At 37.4% G+C, this 12,637-nt stretch overlaps 1 protein-coding gene and 1 long non-coding RNA gene across 2 annotated transcripts in view; both read left to right on the top strand.

The window, feature by feature from the left end:
• LOC142594613 (uncharacterized) overlaps window positions 1-3,710 on the top strand; it is a 108,718-nt gene extending 105,008 nt beyond the window's left edge. Inside the window, exon 3 of the long non-coding RNA XR_012831512.1 lies at window positions 3,672-3,710. This is a non-coding gene — a long non-coding RNA (uncharacterized LOC142594613). The remainder of the gene's footprint in view (window positions 1-3,671) is intronic.
• A 28-nt stretch (window positions 3,711-3,738) lies between these two features.
• Window positions 3,739-12,637, top strand: part of TBL1X (transducin beta like 1 X-linked) — a 92,809-nt gene continuing 83,910 nt past the window's right edge. The window contains exon 1 of the mRNA XM_009489705.2: window positions 3,739-3,779. The gene's annotated coding sequence lies outside the window, so the exon portion shown is untranslated. The remainder of the gene's footprint in view (window positions 3,780-12,637) is intronic.

Genomic DNA, 12,637 nt, shown 5'->3' with positions numbered 1-12,637 from the left:
CCTATGATTCTATGATTCTAATTGTTACTTTTGGTTGATATTTAAACATTTTTAAATTTCCTGGCAGCTTAGCAGCCCAAGGCATAGCAACAGCACTAACGCTAGCCAAATTGACACTTCCATTATCTTTCCTTATTTTTGCTTAAGGGATGAAATTTTTAAGCTTGCTAACTGTGAGAGCAGTTCAGTGTAACGTTTAGGCCATTTCTTATTCTTATTTCCTTTTCTTCTCCCATTCCCACTTTTGTGAGAAGCCTGTGTTTCTTGTGTGCCCAGAGTAAGGCTGCCGTGGCAGGGAGAGAGCTGGAAGCGTGGCGCTGCGGGGTCACGGCAGCACCTGGATTTTAGCTGAGGTGGGGAACCGCTTCTCTGACCCACTGAAATACCCCAGTAGGAAGCTTTTTCTGCCCAGAAAGCTTACTGCCAGTGGAGATGGGACTGGCAAGTAGTTAATAACATGAAGCACTGTAATTCATTGCTCTACGCCTGTGGAGCGGAGGCGATTTCGAGAGCAGCGTTCGTATGGCCTGCCTTCGGTCATCTTACTTGATGCCCTGAATGACCCGTGTGAAGAGAGCTCCCGCTACTGCTTTCCTGTGGCCGAGTCCTTTCAGCTCATGGAGGAAAGAGCGGGCTTCCTAAATTAGAAGCCAGAATATTATTCGCGGTAGAATTTAGTCCACCTGTCTCTGGAAGGATGGTTGTAATTCTCTGACTCCACATATGGCCTGAACACCCTCCCACTCTCTCACTATATGTGTGTGTGTATGCGCGTATGTGTCACTCAACATGTGGTAGCACCAGCAGCTTGGCGCACACAGTGCTTTAGTTACAAAGCTAGACAGTCGTTTCAGATCATAATATACTGGATTTATGACCAGGAAGGGATGACTACATCACCTGATCTCCCTTTCTCCATATTGCAAACTTTGCCTATCTGTGTGATATGCAGTAACTTGTATATGACTGCAGGATAACTTGCATTTTCACAAAAATTCATCTTCTAGAAGAGTCCCACTAAACCTTGATATCAACAAATGGAGAATCTTTGCATTCTCCTTTTGATAGCTGTGCTAATGGTTAGTCACAGGTGATGAAAAGCATGTGCTTTATTTCTCATTTGAATTTGGTGTCAGCTTCCAGATGCTGATTTGTTTTATGTATACCCTTCTTTGCTAGATTAACAAGCCTGTTGGTACTTAGTATTTTCTCCCCATGAAAATACTTAGGTGCTGTAATCGGGTCATCTGTCTTCTTTTTTTAATAAACTACACAAGTTGAACTCTCCAAATATTTCATATTTAAGGATTTTCTACAGCACTGTAATCACTTTTGCAGCTCTATTCTGTGATGTCTGGTGGGTTTTTTTTTTCAATTTCTTTCTAAATTGTGGAGACCTTAATCCTACTGTAAGTAGTGATAGGTTGTAATGTTAATATTACCAATGAAAGTTTAAAAATGGCAGTTTAAAAAATATTTTCTGTCTTTGCTTTACTTCAAAGCTTACATTAGAACTTACTTTTGTATGAAATTAGATTTTAAGAAACTCTTTTACTGTTGAGTAAAACCTTATGGGCAGGGGCATCTGCTAGCATGACAAATTATTACAACCATCGACATGTATGCTCTCGCCCAATCATAAGGGAAATCTATGTAACTTTTAAGCATCACGCTTACGGGTAATAAAATAATAATAAAGAAAGCATATCTTTTAATTTCTAATTTGTTTCTTTCCCCTTGCTTCATTTTTGAAAATCATTTATTTACATGGCTCTAGTCTTCACACAAAAAACTTTTTCAGTAGAGAGCCAGTATGAACATTTTTACCAAAAAGTCATCTGGCAAAGTAAGCAAAGCCGGTCATATCATAGGATTCGATTAACTCTTCCAGCTGGTGTTACCAGTCCTGCCTGTACTGATACCTTCTGCCTGCTCTGTATCAACCTGGGAAGATGAATGGCCTTTAAGTGATCCTGTCACTGATAAAAGCTACCAGTGATACAATATATAAGATTTGTAAACAGAACAAATGAAAACATGGCGCAACCAATTTATAAGTATAATTATGACAGAAAGAATTAGTACAGTTTCTTCAATAACAATACTTCCATCTACACAATATGAGTATCTGGTATTTTACAGTGTCCTTTAAGCTCCATGAATCTTGCAGAAGCCTTCAGCACAGATGAGCCAGCTATTTTCCTGGTATTTGTCGTCAGAGCAGCCTCAGTATGTGTTAGTTACTGTTGCATAGCATAATGTCAGAGTATTGAATAGACATACTTTTAATATAATAATACTCTTAACAATTTTCCCATAATACATGGAGAAGTTGTAAAAGAAAATCCTCTAATTGTTGCTTAGATTTTCAGATTTTGTATTTACACAGAGTTATGCTTCTTGAGTATATTATATTTTGCACGAACATAATATGCTCCACAGAAAAATGAGGTGGGAGACAATTTGAAAATAAGATGGAGAGATGACAACAGTCATCTCAGAAAGCCATCTGAGAATTAGATAGGTAAATTTATAGGTAGCCAGGTAGATGGACGTTCATACATATTCAGCAGACAAACTCAGAAAAACTATGGACAGTATTGTTAATACTTTGTGATGCTTAAGTGGTCATTTCTTGTCCCTTGTATAGTCATTCACCTCTGATTAGAATAGGTGTAACTCTTTCTCAGGTGAGTAGTTGTATTTGGTTAGATGGTCTACTTGTCTCACAGTGATGTAAATCAGAACATGTTGTAGTACTGCAGACTGAAAATTAGAACTGGATTTATGAAAGCTTCTCCTGGTGATGTTTTAAAATATGTTATTTATTAAATAGATTATATCATAAAATGATCCTTAATGTATAGTTTTAAAAGCTGTTAGACATTTGTGTGGAAGAGAGTATAATTAATTTAAAAAGTCTCCAATGAATATCTCATTTCACTTTACAGCATTTAATTATTAGATTATATAGACAAAAACTGAGCATAAGACGTAAGGCTTGAAATGCAGGAGTAGGAAACTAGTCAAGATACATGGTAGTTGAATGGCAGGGGAAATATGAAATAAGGCTTCGATGGCAGGTGTGGAAAAGTCTGCAAATAGGTTTATTATTGCAGAAGAATGCCAGGCTATCTTTCATGTTTGATTTTCATAAATGCTTTCCTTTAGACTTTCCCCCCCAAAACATACAGGAAGGTAATTTCTTTGGCCTACTTACTTCTTTTTGCACAGAAGTGACGCGCAAGCAATTCCCACTGCAAGCTTTCTCAGGGAGCACTTCTGTGTCCCCGCTGTTGTGAGGCAGCGCGCTGGCGTTTCAGTCCCATGCTCAGCGGCGGTTCTGGGTGAATTGCTTGCTGATGTTATACTTGACCAAAGAGGCTGAAAATTGTTGAGCCAAGCTCAGGGCATATTAGGATTCTTCCAGGTAACTGAAAAAGTGCACGGCTTTGCAAAGCGCTCGAATGCTGTGAGTCGCTGGGGCTTGCCCTTGCCTTTCGGATTCTTTCTGTGATGGGTATTGGGTTTTTTCCCTTTACAGTTCTGCCAAAGCTCCTAACTTGGGAGCTAGTACCTTGGCGAACGCCGAAAACAAAAGGAGTCAAATGCTTGTGTTTTGATGAGGTGATGGAAACTGGCTTGACGGGTACCTCTGTCTCTCATTGCAGCCCTCTCAGCTGTCAGATGCGGTGATCTCCATGGTAACTCAAACCCCCAGACTCTTGACAGCAGCCTGCGAGGAGCAGCATTCAGCAGCTCAAGGGTCTCACGACCAGGTAAGCCAAAAGTAATTGCCAAACAAGAGCTTGCCTCGGGTATGCAGTTTCCTATCCAACTGCCTTTCAGGTTTTCCCCTGGCGAAGCCATGCATGCAGTTAGTTCCTGTGCATATACCTGATGCTGTACGTCTACCGGTGCTGTCATTTAAGGCTACGGCAGTCCAGCTCTCTCAAAGAGAGACATTTGACAAAAAGTCTGCATTTATTCAGGGTTGGTTTTTAAGCTACAGATTGAAGAGCCACAATATAGCAAAGCAAACAAGTACCGTATGATTGTTTAAGTGGCTTCAGTGTTAAGTAATTGCTATGGTAGGAAATAACCCCAAAACACATCAGTGGTAAGATCTCACTTACCACTGTAAGTACACCACTGTCAGTACTGTCCGGTCATTAACATTAGGCCTGAGCTCTCGTACCCTCCTGGAATGGACCAGAGAATGTTTCTGTGTCCATGTAACATTCATTGGTACTCTATAACCTTTTTAAATTGCTGCTGTGCTCTTTTCACACCACTTTCTAAATCCCTGGCTGTGCTAATGACAGCATGTGGAGCATTCTCGTTAACATCTTAAGGAGGTGCAGAATTCTTTCCCTTTTTTGGTGAATTATGGAGAAAACATCAAGAAAAACCAAGACCTTTGCCGCCTTGGGAAAACAATGCGGGGGCTATACAGCTGTAGTCACTATTCCAGTATCACTAATTCTGTGAATGAAAGTAGTATCTCTGGTCTTACGCACTTATGCGTGTGGGGTTTTTATTACTCCTTTTTGTCATAAGGTTTCACTGGCATTTGTATTGAATTGTTTCTGTACCGTGAAGATTGTATTTATTTTCCAAGTCCTTGGTTTCTATGCACTGTTTTCTGCGTATTATCTGTATTCGTTCTTTCTTGCTACATAAGTCCATTTGGCTGTAATACACCGTCCCCATCTTACAAAGCAATCCGTATTACTCTGAATAACCACTCTTCTACCTTTATTAACCAATCTGACAGTTTTTGTGCCGTAACTGCTATCAACCGTATTTACTTTGTGTCGTTGATGATACTCTTAGATAATGTTAAGCTAGTACTGGATGATTTTATTGGAGTAATGTAGAGCACTCTTCTTCAATTGTTATTTCCTGTTAACAGCTACTATTTTATATCTATATCTTAATCACATTTGATGATAGTGATAATGATTTCTTACTCTGAATGTTATGTGGCTGTAAGCTAAATGTTGTTCAAAAGTCTGTGTGTTTCACTTATGGAGTAACTTCTGTTGACCAAAGTTCAGAACTTTATCAGATGATTAAATCAAACTTTCTGTTTTAATGACCAAGTTTCTATAAAATGGTGTTGACTGGCATCAGTTTTATTCATGTCATTTCCCAGTGAATGTATCCTTTATCAGTTTGCTGGTTATTTTGCCTGAGATTAATAATGGCTTAGAGCTCTATAATTACTGAGATCATACTGCTTACCATCTTCAAATACTGGCAGAAAATGCTAGCAGTCTTACTGAATTTCTTTGGTGTTCCAACATGTATTGAAAATTAGCTTCATTGAAATGATACTCTCGCAAACACTTTTAGGACTCTAAGGCACAAATTATCTGGGTGTGCTAATTTAAAGTTGTCTTTTAACATTCATTTTGGTTACTAATGGCCTCCTCATCTGTAAAAATGCTTTTTTTCTACTTACAGAGAAGAAAATATATGTTGGTTGTTTGGGGTTTTTTGCATAGTGTGTTTGTATTCTTTTAAAACATGAATCAGAAGTTGGAGGCCCTCTGCTTTCTTGTCTGTTTTCTTTAGCCCAAAATTTCCTATTTGAATTAATTTCTAGCTGAGTTGTTTGCGGTGGGTTTTGGGGTTTTTTGTTTGTTTGTTTGTTTAACGTGTAATGTATATTTCAATCTAATTACACCCTTAACCCAGAATTAGAGTGTGATTTTTTTTTGCCACAGGTTGCCTTTTTTGGACTGTTTAATAGTGGCCTTTGGTCCCTGGTGGCAGTGGGGTAGGGAGAGTCCTTCCACATTTTCATCTCTGTACTTTCTCCCAAATACAGAATTTTCCTCTAGTTTACTGGGCCAATGAACTTACATGCTTGTGATTAACTAACTTTACATATTGAATGTGCAGGCCCAGAGTCTAATTATCCTTTTGGTATTTGAAAAAGTATTGTAGGAATAAAATTTGGGAGCTTCTGATGTGTTGCTACTGATTGCATGGCATTTCTAGCTTACATCTCTCAGATGGATGTCCTTTGTAGTTCTTTTCATGTTTTACAAATACATACTTAAGGAGCAGATCATCCAGTTCTCTGATATGGTTTGGTGGTTTGCTTTATCTTGTATTGCCAACAGTATATCCTCCTGGGATCTGCTAGCATATTATCTGTATGAATTCAAGATCTTGTTCCCCTGGCTTATCAGTAATTCTGAGGGATAATGGTGCCAGTAATGTAGAGTACCATCTTCTATTTCTTTTTCTCTGGCGCTCTTTTCCTGAAAAGTTAGAAGTGCTGATTTTAATGTTTTAGTAGTGGAGATGTCCCCAACAGTTCAAAGTGATAGCAACTGTACAAAAACATCTCCACCTCAACAAGACTACGGCCTCTCTTGCCTGTTTCCTTGGCCTCTGATTCTTCTCTCTACGCAGGTGTATAGGATGTAAGGGGAAGATATTTCAAACATTTCAGCTGATAATGCTGAACAGGTTTCTGTTGTTCAAGGAGCTTGGAATGGGCACAGTTTGAGAATGTCACAAATGAAATATGATAGTGCAACTTGGGACTATTTTTGGTAGAAGTGCACAGGCATGGATTAACATAAGAAAATACTCAATATTCTTTCTGAAAAATATTTCTAGAACAGTATTTTTTCAGAAACATTCATTTGGTGTGACTGAGAAGAATGTTTCATTATATATAGGTCAGAATTAAGATGGCTGATTTTGATGAAATGTGTGTCTTCTTTTTACATAAGAACAACATTGCATTTTATACAAGGAAAGTAAAAAAATATCATCCAAGAGTTGGCTTGCAAGTGCATGAGTTTGAAAATTATAGTATACCCGTGCATACTTGCCCCTTAACTTTTATAATTTTTTTACAATTAGTGATTTTTAGTGGTTTGTTTTAATTTATCTCTGGAAGTGTTCATAAAACGGGTAGACATGGCACTCTGGGACATGTTTTAGTCTAGTCTACCCTTGATTGGTTTAGTGTGGACTTGGTAGTGTAGGTTAATGGTTGGACTGGATGATCTTAAAGGTCTTTTCCAACCTAAACGATTCTATGATTCTATGATTTAGGACTTTATCAATGATATTGCACAGGCAGAAAGAGAAGCTTTCTGTATGGTAACAACACATGCTGTTGGCACTAGATCCCACCAAATCATTTATGAACCAGAAAAATCAAACTACTTTTAAACAATATCCTTTGTAATATAGTTCTTGGTTTCAGTTAATAAACGCTGTATTGATTTTGATTTCTAAAATTGTTTTTCAAGTATTGTCAACAAACAGTATGGCACATGTGGGCCTACACATGACCTATTCCCTTTGACCACTTAAAAGTCAATGGCATTGTGTCTGTTCACTGCAAAAATAGTGAACTATTGTCATACTATTTTTACAAATAGGCATATTTTAAAATAGCATAAAAATAAGCATTCTTTAAATTTGCAGCTGTTTCAAGGCTAAAGCAGAGTTTTAGTCATATATTCCCTGATATTTCTGTTGCTACTTGGTGAATCATAGTTAACTGAATTCTGGTTTTATTCATGAAATATTACTTAATCAGTACTTTTTGACCTTTCAGCCAAGTCAGAAGAAAGTATATCTAGCTAGAACATGAACTTGTCTATTAGGTAACAATTTTTATGGCTTTACATTGTGCTGGAGAGATAAACTACTATTCCAGTCATGGCCAACTTCTGAGATACTTGCTTTGAGCCTTCCTTTTATACGGTAGCATTTTAAACTACTGCCAGTGGAATAAGGTTATTGCTCTTTTTTTTTTTTTTCTTTTTTAAAAACCTTTTTTCTTTAACACAGCCAAGGTTCCAAGGAAGGTTTTTGATGATAGTGAAGGGATGCTTGAGGATGCTAGCATTCCAAAATAAGATGGTAAAGTGCATTATCCTTTGATTTTTAAACTAAGCTGGTGATTATTTGAGGGATAACTTGGAACTTTTAGGACTGGGCTGTGACAATACTCTACTCTGTTTCCTTTAATTTGTAGAGCACATTAGGATACCACATTCACCATGCCAGTCACTTGAAAGGGCTAGTAATAGATATGCGGAGTGGAGAAAGACAATTTTTGTTGTAATCGTTAATAAGTGTATATTTAGCTTACCTGGAGTGCCAGATTATGGTGCATACCTCCATGAGCATACAACCCTGCCACAGGGTGGGTGAGAGTAGAGCTTTGCATTGCCCAAAACTGCTCCTGTGAGTTTGCTCAGCAGAGACTTCTCGCAGGCAAACGGTTTTTCTTCACCCACCTGAGGTATGCTTAACCTGTCTGGGCAGAACTGCAGAAATTTGCCCAGGTCAGTGAATTCAGCTTAGGCTGGGGCACTCTTGGAAAACTCGGGTATGTCCTTCTACATGTACCGCGCGCTCTGTGTGTAGCACATTCCAGAGACATAGTGTCTTCTGCAAACTACCTGTAACAAGGGACTATGTATGTGCAGTAAATCTGCAGCTTCCCAAACAGAATTGGGACAGTTTTCCTCTGAAGTAGAATAGGATTTTCTGCTTTTTAAAGGTTGGTTCACTTGAAGCTTTGGTTTTAAACTGAATTCTTTTATCTCATTATGCTGTAGAAATGGAATTACTACATGCAGTCTAGTTAAACATACTCCGATGTATCTGAACGTCTCATGCAGTTGTCCCACACAGAAACAGAACATGTAATATTATTGTTCTTTCCCTAAGTTGTTTCTCCATAAATTAAGCTTTGGAGATGGATAGGATCTGTATTACTGTTTACGTATTTGTATGAGCTGTAACTACCTGAACTGCTTTGATTTAAAGGAACATGAATATAATTTATAGGTAACCATACTGTTATATAGGTAGTACATGCTAAAGATTTGTGCCCAATATACAGATTAACATCAGTTAGTTTCAAAAGAATTTCCATCTTCGGGCAGCCTGTGAGCGTTTTCAGATGATATTTTACTGTCTAATCTTCACTTTGCTGCAAGTGAAAATAAATAAAATTGTTATTTTTTCTCAAAAGTTTACTTATCTATACTAGTGAGAGTTACGATGTAGTTCTTTGGTGTGGACTAGTGAGATTTCATGTATAATTAATCAAAATGGAATTACAAGCATGTCATCACTGATACTACGTTTCCACTTATACACTGAGGTCACAGGTTCACACACAGCTTTGTAATGGAGTACCTTGGCCCAAGCTTTTCTTTCATAAATGTGATTACTCTGACTTAGTAAAGTTGTTGTAACAGTGTAGATGGAGAGTGAATGATCACCACAGAAAAAGCTGTGGTGATTTAAGCTATTGCAGAGCCTGCACCTGAACTGAGAGAGCAGCGCACTTGAGCGTCCCTGACTGTTTCAGCACAAAGTCCATTTGCAGCCAGCTCTTGCTGAAGTCTGTGAAAACGTACAGGGGTGTTCTAACTTTAAAGAATGCAAGGAGAGATCAGACAGTCTTTTGCTCTGGTTCAGCTGTGAGGGACAGTAAACTCCGGTTAAAGAGCAGAGGCAAACAGCTGCAGCGTACCCAGTTTTACATCGGTGCAACCATTTGTGCAGTATGTCTTTGTATTGACTTGGGCAAAGCCCATTCCCTTTGAATAATCCATATTGCGTTCAGACCTTCACACGTGAGATGGCTTCCTGGGGTTGTATAGTGCTGTAGCTTCTCCAAATGAATGGTTCAGGAGATTGGGTTAATATGGCTGTTGCCTACTCAGAAAATATATGGGGAACAGGAAAGACGCTCTTCCAAACAATGTATCCGTTGTAACAAAACAAAGTGGGTTTGTGATTTTTGTTATATCTGAGATGGTTAATGTTTTTTTATTGGTTACTCTGAGCTACAACGTAAATTAGCAAGCATCCCAAATCTCTGTAACATGAATTGTGTTTATCATCAACTTGAATCTGTTTAAATAAGCTTAGTTCAACTGATGCATGCACAAATTAATTTCCCTTTTATCTACCCTGCTTCCAGTCCTAATAAACAGAATAATCAGTCATGGGACTGATTCTTCTATAGCATGATTGTATATCTCTGATCAAGGAAATGTAAAATAATTTGTAAAATTATTTCTCTCTAGTCTCTACTCAGCCACCCCCCACCCCCCCAAATCAAGGTCTCTGGATATAATGATTCAGCTTAATCATTTTTACATTCCTTGATAGAAAATTAAAAAAAAATATATATTTTTTAGTTGGAATTTTTAAAGAATGATTACATTCAACATTGTAAAACTAATTTTAAAAGCATAAGATATTTTTGATTCTCCACAACACAGAAAAGATGCCAGTCTGACTCAGAGAATTCTTCATAAACAAAAAGGCAATGATGCCACATTTTGAAGACTTTCTACTGTAGTGATCTACACTCATCCTCATCAGTAATAGCTGGTCTGATGGCACTGGTACCTTTCTTACTGATTCCAGTGAGCCCAAGACTCTGGCTAGATGTTTTCTCTCTTTGTTGAAATATAAAGTGCCAAGCAAAACCTGAGGTTAGCTTCATGGAAGATACTAGAAAAAAAACAATTAAAGCTTCCCTTTAGGTTACTGCTTGAGAGCCTCCTTAATAGATTAGCTGTATCATGTACCTTATTCCCACATGGAACTGGAACTGGCCTGCAAATGAAATAATACTTTTACTTTTATGCTGAACTATTTATGCTACATGTTAATTGTCTATGATCTTTTAATTGTATACATATGTAGTATATCACATGTTTAATAACTTTTGTCTAGATAGGCAATTATGAAAAATGTATAATATGTGAAAGGTCAACTTGCAATTTGTTTACAGTAGTATTTTACAGCTTCTTAGTGTACTTTTGCCTTTACCAACTAATTCTTCATTTTGCAATTGCAAAAGGTATTAAGGCAGACTTGCATTCTAGCTGGTTTATCTAAAAACGTGTGTTCAGAATACGTCCCATTAAACGTAGGTGACAAGATTAGAAAAAACATCAATCTATCTTAAGAATTATTCCTACCATACTAGTTAATGGCAATTTCTGGACTGCCAGTTCAGAAATACTGTTCCAGATCTAGGTATAGCAAGGAGTTGCTTCAAAATGGTATGTAAATACATCCTGAGCAGTCAAATGCTGCTTCTGGTATTCTGGCTTAAGGATGATGCTTCTGTTTCTGCCTCTTCCACTCAACACTGATAGCAAAACAAAATTAGTTTGGAGAAATCTTGCTGTAATTCAAGTGTAGCTGCCGACTTTTATATAGGAATTGAATCATATGGCCCATATAACTCAAACTAGACTTTAAACATGTTAATTGTCTTGCATTATTATTAATAAGTTCAATGTTAAAGACTTGCTTAATATTAGAATATCTTCTTATGTCTGTAGGGAAATGAAATGCAGGAAATATGCTTATTTGTCCTTTGAGCTTTCAAGTTATGAATGTTGTTCCAAAAAAGATTTGACGTGAATACATTTTGACATTGAGACGAGTCTTTTCCTCTATATTAAAAATTGAGCATCATCATGCAAAAACAATAATCCTTTTACTGGCACAAAAGAAGGGTGTAGTGCACCTTTTTGAATAAACATTGTAATTTGGCCTTAAATGAAACTGCGTCTCCTTGTTATTTATGTGATTCCATTCCATGAATACAGATATTAAATATCTTTGGTCATTTGAGGCTTAATAATTTGCTTCAAAATTTGACCTCAAATGTAAATTAATCCCATGTTTTAAAAGTATATTATTTCAGGTTTGAGCACAATAACCTCATTTTTACATGGCCGGTTTCATGATTTTTTTGCAGATTCTTTATTTTTTGAGCCAAAAGTTCAGCTGTGATAAAATATGACAAAGGCTAAACTTGGTATCTGATATACCAGGAGGTCTTTCCAGCCATATTTTCCCAAAACATTGCTTCAAACCTTTCCAGATTATAGAATATCATTCCAATATTTTTGTTCATTTCCTTCTTTTAAACAACTCTATCTTTACGTCAAACTATTAATCATAGCGGGATGAGTCTGTTTTAAACAATTTGAGTTGATAAATCTCTATTTAGTAGTAAACTGGAGAAGCTGTGTTTGCTTTTCATGTATGCATTTGATTTCTCTCTAGATAGTGATAAATCTTTGCAAACTAACTGCTTAAGAGTAAGCCCAAACATTTTGAATTCATCCTAATTAGATAATGTTTTGGAAGTCTGTTAATATATACAGTCTTTGCAAGCTCAAAGAGTGAAAGTTCTCACGATAAGTAGATGTCTAAAATTATGCAAAGATCATTAAAGAAACAGAGTAACAATGTCAGTTTTAAATAAAATAACCCAAGGTCAGGCCGGCAGAAGTCAAGGAAGCAAGCTATCCGTAGTGCCGTGGATCTGAAGACTGTGCTCCAAGGGATGGGGAAGGGGATCGGTAGAAGCAGTTGGATCAGGGAGGCTGAGTGGAAGGGGAGGAAAGAGTGGTCTGACAACCCCAGCTGGGAGGCTGGAGCCTAGGGACCCTCTGAGTTTCTCCACTCCGTAGATGCTTGATTAGCTAGTGCGGCCAAAATCAAAAAAATGAGGGAAAACTTGTTATCTGTCTGAATTAGATTAAGCCTGTTACTGTTGCCTATTACTAATTTTGTGAAAGGTATAAATACAAATTTGCCA

This window comes from Pelecanus crispus, chromosome 1, assembly GCF_030463565.1.
Source record: "Pelecanus crispus isolate bPelCri1 chromosome 1, bPelCri1.pri, whole genome shotgun sequence".
NCBI lineage: Eukaryota > Metazoa > Chordata > Aves > Pelecaniformes > Pelecanidae > Pelecanus > Pelecanus crispus.
This window is presented reverse-complemented; position numbering and strand designations above follow the sequence as displayed.